This window comes from Aptenodytes forsteri, unplaced genomic scaffold (assembly GCF_000699145.1).
Source record: "Aptenodytes forsteri isolate BGI_AS27 unplaced genomic scaffold, ASM69914v1 Scaffold172, whole genome shotgun sequence".
Classification (NCBI taxonomy): domain Eukaryota; kingdom Metazoa; phylum Chordata; class Aves; order Sphenisciformes; family Spheniscidae; genus Aptenodytes; species Aptenodytes forsteri.
The window spans coordinates 12,555,316-12,564,381 of NW_008795018.1; positions in this window are offsets into that span (position 1 = coordinate 12,555,316).

Here is a 9,066-nt window from a genome sequence, read left to right on the forward strand (position 1 = left end):
AGGAAGCGATGGAAATGAGAGAAGACATGTGAAGGAAAGGGTCAAAGGTGCATCTGGCAGGGAAGGAAGGCAATGTCAGAAACCTGTTGGAGGAAGGTGACCAAAGGACTGATGAACAATGTGTTTTTGTCAGCTAGGGGAAGAAGAGATGACTGTTTTCTTTGCCAGAGTTTAGGAGAGAATTAACTTAGTCCCCGCTTTAGTGAAAAGGAGACAGCAGCTCTTTCACTATGCATTTAAAATACAAATGATAGAATTGAAAATGAAGGGGGTTCACCTGAAGACCAAAAAATTAAAAGGCAATTCATTATTATATTTAAATACTCTTCCTTTCTTTGTGGTCCACTGCTTTTCTCTTCTGAGTGCACTGAGACTGAACATTTTATGTAATCTAGATTCAGCCAAGAAGTTAATTACCATACTGGCAAATATTTATACACTTGTGCCAGGACTTTTCCAGGTCAGGTTTTGCATATCTTCCCTTGTATTTCCCTGTACACTTATTAGAAATGCACAGAACTCTGTCTGCACTGTTCTCTCCTTTTCATTTTATCCCTATATTTGCCCAGAGCACGTAGATATGGCTGAATAGTCTGTTCGTTTGAACTGCGATACTTTTCACTGTAAGTTTGCATTATACTTGATATACAGTAGATCATATTGACTGAAGCACAAATACAGAACCTGTCACTGACTGCTAATTAAGCCTGACATCTCTGCTGTTGATTACAAATGTACCAGAATTGAACATTTGCTGAATTTTTTATTAAATGACATTAAAAAGATAGGAGAGCAGTTATTGTCTCAGTTGCTATCTGAGAATCAGCTCTTCCCATTCTTTTGGAGGACTGTCTGTCTGAAACAGATGCCGCCACAGATTTCCGAGGGAGGGGAGCATGAATGAGAGAAGGAGCATCTGCAGGTGGTTTTGCCTGAATTACTCATCATCTGGAAAAGACAGAGCTTAAGTAGCATGCAAGATAAACACAGTGAAATGCGAAATAGTGAAATGATGGGCAGGACTGTATTATTTGTCTCATGAGTGAATAAGACCAGGCATTGTAATTCATCATAAATGTGACTGGCTGGGAGGGACTCGTTTCATGATTACTTAGGAAAACATTGAGACTTCTCAAGAGGCACAAGCCTCAGGAGATGGGGGCTGAAGCGTTGTGAAATTGCTTTTGTGTCTGGCATTCTGAACCCTTTGAAGACTGATATGGGCAGGACTGGCTCTGAGAAAGGCAAAGTGGATAGTTGCCTATCGGAGCAGACTCCTGGGAGCAACAAAGCGCTGCTGTCACTGAAGCAGGGATCAGCTGCTTCTAGGAAAGACAGCAAACTTCTGGCTTTCCCAGGCCCTTCCCCTTAGCTCTGCTCACAGCCGCTGCCTGATCTGTTGGTGTTTCCCACCATGCTGACACACCATATGCCTGCTCTGGTTATGGATTACCCAGTTTAATCTTACACCAAACCCTGTGCTGCTTCCTGAGGAATATTCACAGCCCTGCACTGAGCACTCCTACACCCCATGCTGCTCCAGGAACAGTCCTCCAGCTGAACGTATGCCTTCTGTAAAGGAACAAAAAAAAAAAAGAAGTGTTATTATCAGCCCCTGCGTCCAACACAGAGAAAACTACTGAAGGCAAGACAGTTTGTGGCCGTATGTTGGGAAGACAGAGTAGACACTAATAAGAAATCTAAAAATCTCTTTGTTTTCCCCAGGAGGGAAGAAACTTATGGGACTGCTGAGTGGAGGATTGTGGAATAATGTCCATAGATAAGAGCCAGGCTATCCCCGTAGTGCAGGGCTCAAGGACACAAGGACTACTCAGCTTCTCTTATAACCCCTGTACACTGCAAAAAAACAATATGGGAGACAGGAACTGGGAAAATATGTTGAGCTCATCGACAGAGATGGTATGGCCATCAAACAGATTACAGAACCAGTGTGCCACAAAAACTGAGATGCAGGCTGTTCCTGCTTTCAGCTGAAAACGTTATGCCAACTAAAAGACATCCGTTGCAATGTGTTTTCCAGAGTATGATGAACGTAACTTTTCTGGGGAAACCCAGAAAATGAGATGTGAACTCATTACATGTATCTTATGATGCTGTGATTTTATCTAGCTGGAGAAAATGAAGATAAAAATGAGTGGGTTTGGCCCAAGAAAAGTAGACAGGCCCAAAACTGGATCACATACTTGCAGAGAGTGAGAGGTGCTCTGGAAGCTCTGTATTTGGCCTGGTTGCAGGGACATTATTTCGGTGTGAGTGTGGCTCAGACCAGTCCCAAAAGCTATGCTGTCCAAATGTGCACTGAATTTGTCTGCCTCTGTTTCAGACTGGCTTAGAGCATGCCAGCCTGGTTTTGAGATGCGCTGGCTTTGGGTTGAAGGACTTTAGTACCTCTGACTGTCAGGCACAGTGTTCTCAGGAATGTTTAGACACACAATTCCCATTAAAACTAAGGACTCAGGGTGGTCATAACCTACATAAACACTACTGAAATGTTGACTGTAGGAAACTGGAACTCTTCAAATGTTAGGCTTAACCATGTATGCATGCACATGCATGTGGATACACACAAACTGTTGAAAATGGAAATCCAATAGTACCAACATGGAAGTTGTACAATTCAAGGACGCTTTTCTTGTATTTCCCCTCCATGAAAAGCATTTGTTTATGTGTTTGCAATGTCACTGTGGAATACTGTCATTTTTCAATCTTTATGTATATATTGTTAATGTATACATAGATACATATCAAGACATAAATACATTTATGTATGCATACAACTGTATCTGTGCATGCCACTGTGTATATACACACACGCACATATATATAAAAGAAAGGTATTAACTGAGTAAAAGGCTTCCATTCCTTGTTCACTTTAAAGTCTGTGGAGTTAGTATAATTCTTTAAAAATGACTGTACTGTGTAAAGGCACACAAACATTACACATTCAGCAAAAACATCTTGACAAAACAAAAGCCTATTGGTAAAATCTTACAGCTTATGTTCTTACTTTCCAGTCACTGAGGTGTGCTTCAGAATAGAGTCATGACACTAGAGGCAAAGCATGGCAGTGACTGGAGTCCAGGCTAATAAACCCTGCTGGGATAATTAGCATGACCTCCCTGCTATTGCCGTTAAGAGACATTAAACCAAGGGAGAGCACAAGGAAGAAAACAGAAGTGGAAAGGACCAGACAGACAAAGATGAAGTCTAGGGACTGGGAAAGTGGAGAAGGTGGCTGCAGGGAGTTCTGGCTACAAAAATTTGGGAACAACGGATTCATAATCTGTAACATGATCTAATGGTCCCAGCTGTCCCTAACTCTGATGGAAAGGCTTTGCTTAAGAACTATAAAAACTTCATTTTTCATAAGCTATGAGTGTAATCTAGGAAGAGAGAGAATTTGTCTGATCCAAATTATGTGGTCTTTGTTCACATTGTATTCCTTACTGAATCTAGGGAACAATATGAGAGCCCTCCTGTGGCCAGCTGAACACCTGTAAATTCCTTGGTTGCAGTCAAAGACAAGACAGCCCACTAGGTAATGTGTCTGCTTTCTTGTTCAACAGGAGTAAGTTGTTATTATCACACTATTTATTGTGTCTACAGTGACAGGAGTGTGCATAGCACTCTCGACAGTAAATCAAAGGTGACTGGACTCAAACACCTATCATCTAAGTTAGTGCACAGACACAGCAAAGTGAAACACAGAGGTAACACTTCTATAAAACATAATGCCTTATTATCTATTGCTGTAAGTTGGCACAACTCCATCAACACAGACAAAAGAAGATAAGTGGATTGAAGAGATAGCCATATGGAGCACTTTAACAAAAGGCAGTGGACCTGAGGTGGAAAGGATGGCTCTGAGCACCAGTCTGTATCTTCATACACAATGCACAGACATTTACACCAACATGGAATAGATGTGAAATTCTGTGCACTGACTGGGTATTTTTTGATAGATCCCTTTGCAAAAGTGTAGATACTGCACAAACTATCCAGCAGGATTCTTGATAAAAGTCTCCTATTTCTACACAACTCTGACTCCACCAGGCTAACCCTCATTCACATCGACTTGGTTTACAGCAGTATCAGACCAAAAGGATTCAGTAACATATGAAAAGCTGAAAAATCACACTTTAAATGTCAGTAACCTTTCCAGTAAAAATTTTCCATTTGCTACAGAGGAGACAAAGATTCTATGCAGCCTCTTAAAAAAGGGAATAGCTGGTCTAAGTACATAGAGACCTTGAAAGGTTGGAAAAAGAACAACTGATATTATAAAGAATATGAACCAAAATAATCCTTTTTAAGCTAAGAAATTTGACATTAATTTAGCACTTTCATAACTATGAAAATGCCTTGCCATGAAATAATTTTTAAATTACAGTGAAATTCAAGAAGACATACTGAGAAGCAACAGCTTAGCTCCTCCTAACAAATGTGCTCTAAGCTTAGCATGAAGAACCAAGTGTGTCCTCTGTACAATGTAATGCATTACATTACTGAGCTCTTTAAATGGATGTAGATAGCTTAATACCTTGGAAGAGCTGTCAAAGATCATTTACACAATATTTCTGATGATTTTCATTAGCATGAGTAAAAGTGCAGGAAGAGAAAGCAGGTTTTAATCCTTTCAGTGCAACATTAATCAGTGTTGCCTACCCTACTGTCACCAGTTTTTCATGATTTATAAGTCAAAGCAAAACGCTGTTCAAATAACCTGTATCTGTAGTTTTTCCAGCAGTAGCTCAACTTTATCCAAAAAAACTAAATAGTTGCTGCCTAAAATTTTTCAGTTTCATGATTCTTCTAGACTCCTGCATTTAGCTGTCCTTGCTCTCCTTTTCAGGCATATGCAACATGTGACAAACTCTGGTTCAGTACAAGAAGTTTAATGTGTGAATTAAAATCTCTGCAAATCCAAATTGGTCTGAGCGGGGGCCGCTGTTGGTAGTACAGCCAGTTGATCAGTAGATGGCGGCGGGGGCCTGTCCCTGGTGCAGTTGGCCAAGGACAGTACCTAGCTGTTAAACCATTTTTATTTTAGAGTAGACCAGTAACAGTCTTGGAGTTGACTGGATTTTTGATATATCAGAACATTAAGAAATGAGAAATGCTAAATATCTGCCTCTGTTGAATGATGGAGAAGTTGTATTTTCATTTTTTTTCCTAGAGTTTCAGGAAACTTCTAAGCTTCCTTTTCCAGCATCCTGTATTTTTATTCTGTGGGAAGAGAATCCTTTAGCTTTTGCTGTTTTCATATACTAATCAAATGAAAGAAGCAAGGAGAAGTATTATAAAGAGTGGGAAGATACCTAATGCAATTGTCAAACTGCAGAAATCCTGCCAACATGGTTATGTGGCACTTCCCCTCCCACATTGACTTTGTCACAGTGGCATCTATCTGGAGGTGAAGAAGGGAGTGAAGGAGCTGGTTTCAGTCTCCTCTCCCAGGCAGGTGGATGGACTGGAGGAGCAGTGGGGACATCCACCACGTGTTTTATAGCAGCTGGTTCATGTATGGGGTTCTGGCGTGCCTTTATCTCAGAGGCTTGATCTGTTTTCACTGCAGCAGGTATTTTAGACCTTGCTCCTAGGGATATATATGGCATTACGCATCTGGAGCCAGTGTGTTTGTCATAATGATGGACTGTATTGATCTTGGGGCCTCTGCTGAGAGTGGAAGAAGTGAGGTGTTGGACCAAGACCACAAATGAGTGGATTAGAGCTGCCTTTCTGAGCAGTACAGGCGCTGAAGCTTTATAGCAGGACCTCTGGTGGGAGTGACATGCTGAAAGCGATACCTAAAGTATTGTAGACTAGGGGCCACGTAGCAGTGGCAGATCAGATTTCCAGTTAAACGTTTGCCACCCACTGGCCAGGCTGCAGATTTGCCTGTTGCTGCAATGGGAATCTGCAACTTGTATTTACAAGTATTTACATATGACAGATGATTAGGATGTAGAAAGCATAGTTTAACAGTAGAGTATATTTGAATACTTCTAGGCTTTTGTTTACAATTTTAAATGTAATGACTCCAGAATGGGGCAGTGACGGGACCATAATAATACGTTTAATTTGGGGTTCACATATGCCATCAAAAGCAATACTTTTTCAGTTCCTAGGTCACACTGACTAAGAAGAGGGGGAGAGAGAGAGGCTACCTAAATGACGGATTATGTGCATGAACAATTAAAGCTAAAAGAGCAATTTCATTTGGGCTGTGCATAAAACCTATTATGAAGGTAAAGACAGGTGTAAGTCAAAGTTGAACTAGTAGCTGAGAGCAGGGTGTGGAAGCTGATCCAAACTGTTCCTTTTCCACAAGCATCTGGTGTCAGAAGAAGAATCTGGTGTCAGAAAAGAGAATTGAAGGGGGAAGTCCAAAGGACTTGGCTGAAAGCATCTTCCCACAGTATTTGTTCCTATTCAGTTTTGGTTTTGGTCCTGTCTTCACCCAGAAACAGAACTGCATCGTGAAGGTCAATGAGTCTTTGCCTCATCTCAAAAGCACTAGTAAAAGTTGGGCAGTGAAACAGAGAAAAATGTGCCCGAAGACTAGCAGGCCAGAAACAAGAAATGACCTTTTCAGATTTTCCCACCATGAGTCAGATTATTGTTTTTTCCCCTTTCCTCCCTCCCTACTTTACTGTAATTTTTCTATCACCTAGAAAATATAAGAAATGCTTGTTTAAAGATGTAATATAAAGACTAATTCCCATGCTGCCCCTTTTGGATTTGAAAGCTGGTAAGAATTTATTGCTCAGTAAGTTAAACTTGATAATATGACATTTCTGAGGGCAATGGCTATGTAAATGCATCCTTATACTGTCTCTGGGGTGCCACTGCAAACAAAAACCACAATCCCCACAGGGTAATGATATCACCTTTATATGACTGAATACAGAAAATGGAAAACCATAAAAATAATCTTTTATGAACAGTTTCTCCTTTATTAGGTCCAGGAAAAATGTCTTTTGCTTCAAAAGGAAACAAAGCGGTGAAAGAGTGAGAAATTTAAATAATTTTTCATGGTACCTTCAAGTATTAAAAAGGGAATACAATAAAATACAAAGGAATTGAGAAACTCATCTCTGATTGCCCAGACGTAATTAATTTTGCACTATGAAGATGTCAGTGCAGAAACATTATCCATGTCAGAAAAAAGTCAAGTCTTAAGATAAAATTAATATCTTAAAAAAAAATCATACCACAGCTTGTACTGTAAGGCTTAGTCATTAGTGAAGTTATTTAATATAGCTGTTTCATCATGCAGTATAATTAAAATGGTAAGTTAACCAGAGTCATGACAGTTCTTCCTTGATTAATGTATATTATTCTTATAGTCTGGTGGTTTTCAATCTTTGAGTCTTGAACTCTTGGTAAATTGGTCCTAGAACCTCCATATGAAGTCACAAGGTTTTTCATGCAAATGGAAGTTCTAACACTACAAAGACTGAAGAAAATTTACCTGTCTAAATTTAAATATCTCCAGTAACTGGATGGAGCAAATAGTCCTCTAAGGAATATGAAAGTCATGAATATTGCAGAAGGAGAATAAATGTATATTTGATGTGTGTATATATATATATTTGATGTAGTCTGAATGTTAGTTCTCACACATATTCATTTAACATGAAATCTATTTTTCTTGGGCAGATGCATGACAAAGGATTCAGGGACAAGACACTACTTAAAGAAAAATATCACCGTCAACATTGCAATGAAAAATAACAAGCTCCCTCCGTTCCTTACCATGTTATAAGGCACAGTACTGCACTCCCTGTTCCTGTAGATGATGCCTACCTGTAAAGAAAGGCAGACAATAAAAGCCAAAATTTGGTCTTTAACTTTGACTTGAATTCAGTAATTTATTTTGTGCAGACTATTCCCTAACAGAATGTTTCAAAGAAAGCAACATTGTGTATTAAAGGTAAGTTTCGTACTTTCCAAGACACGCTATAGGAGCTTTCCTGTTGCCTGAAGAGCTAATGAATTTTTCAAGACAATACTTCAAAATGGCCACTCAGCTGATTACCTTTCTGCTGCTGTTGATAGACTTATAAACAGTACTGGGAAGACTTCCAGTACTGGGAAGGACTCTGCGAGGTTGCTCTCACCATTGCTCTGCCTTAGGCTACGCTCGGTCTCTGAAGCCCATTCTCAGCCATCCCCGGTGATCAGGACCGTATGTCCCAATTCACTCCCCAGGCAATCTGATTTCAATGCTGTACTGCCCTGCTGTTCAGAAACACTTTCTAACATCTAACCTAAATCTCCCTCAGTGACATATAAGCCTCTTACTTTTTGTCCTGTCCAACATGAACATGGCAAACAGATTACCTCCTTCCTCTTTGCAGCAGCAACTTTTTACATGTTTGAAGCTTATTGCTGTCTCCCTCCTCAGTCTTCTCTTTTTTCAGCTGTCAGTCTTTCCAGACAGCTAATCATTCTTACCGCCCTCCTTTGGACCCCTTCCAGATCATCCACATTCTTCTCAAAGTAACTGGACTTGCCAGACTTCCCTTATAATGTGGGATTTCCCATGTTTAAGCCTCAAATCTCAGATGCCTTATTAAAAACACGTGATATATTGCCTGCTCTTGTATTTCCTCTTTATTTTAATAGGGGACATGGGTTTTGAGGTTGAAACGCAGAAAAACCTGCAGCTGCTTTCCTGCCCCATTCTTCAGAGCTGCCTTTGGCAGCATAGAGCCACGACTTGGATGTGGCTGTGACAGAAGTGAAAGCCGGAGCATCCCTAAAGGAGCTGGGGAGGTCTGAAGGGCAATACACACCCTGAAGCACCAGGAAGGCATATCAGTGTTTTAAAATTCAGAACTCAGCAGCTCTCGTATGCTGTCCCACATCAGATGCAATCTTCCTGCCAAGGACTCACCAACATAATAGGAGAAGAAATATTCCTATGTTTTGTAGGCAATGCTGTTGTTTATACAGCTCAAGAGATGACATTTTAGGTCCATGACTTATGTTCGACTTGGGATTCTCTATGCTCTCTCCTCTGCAAAATGTTATCCGGCC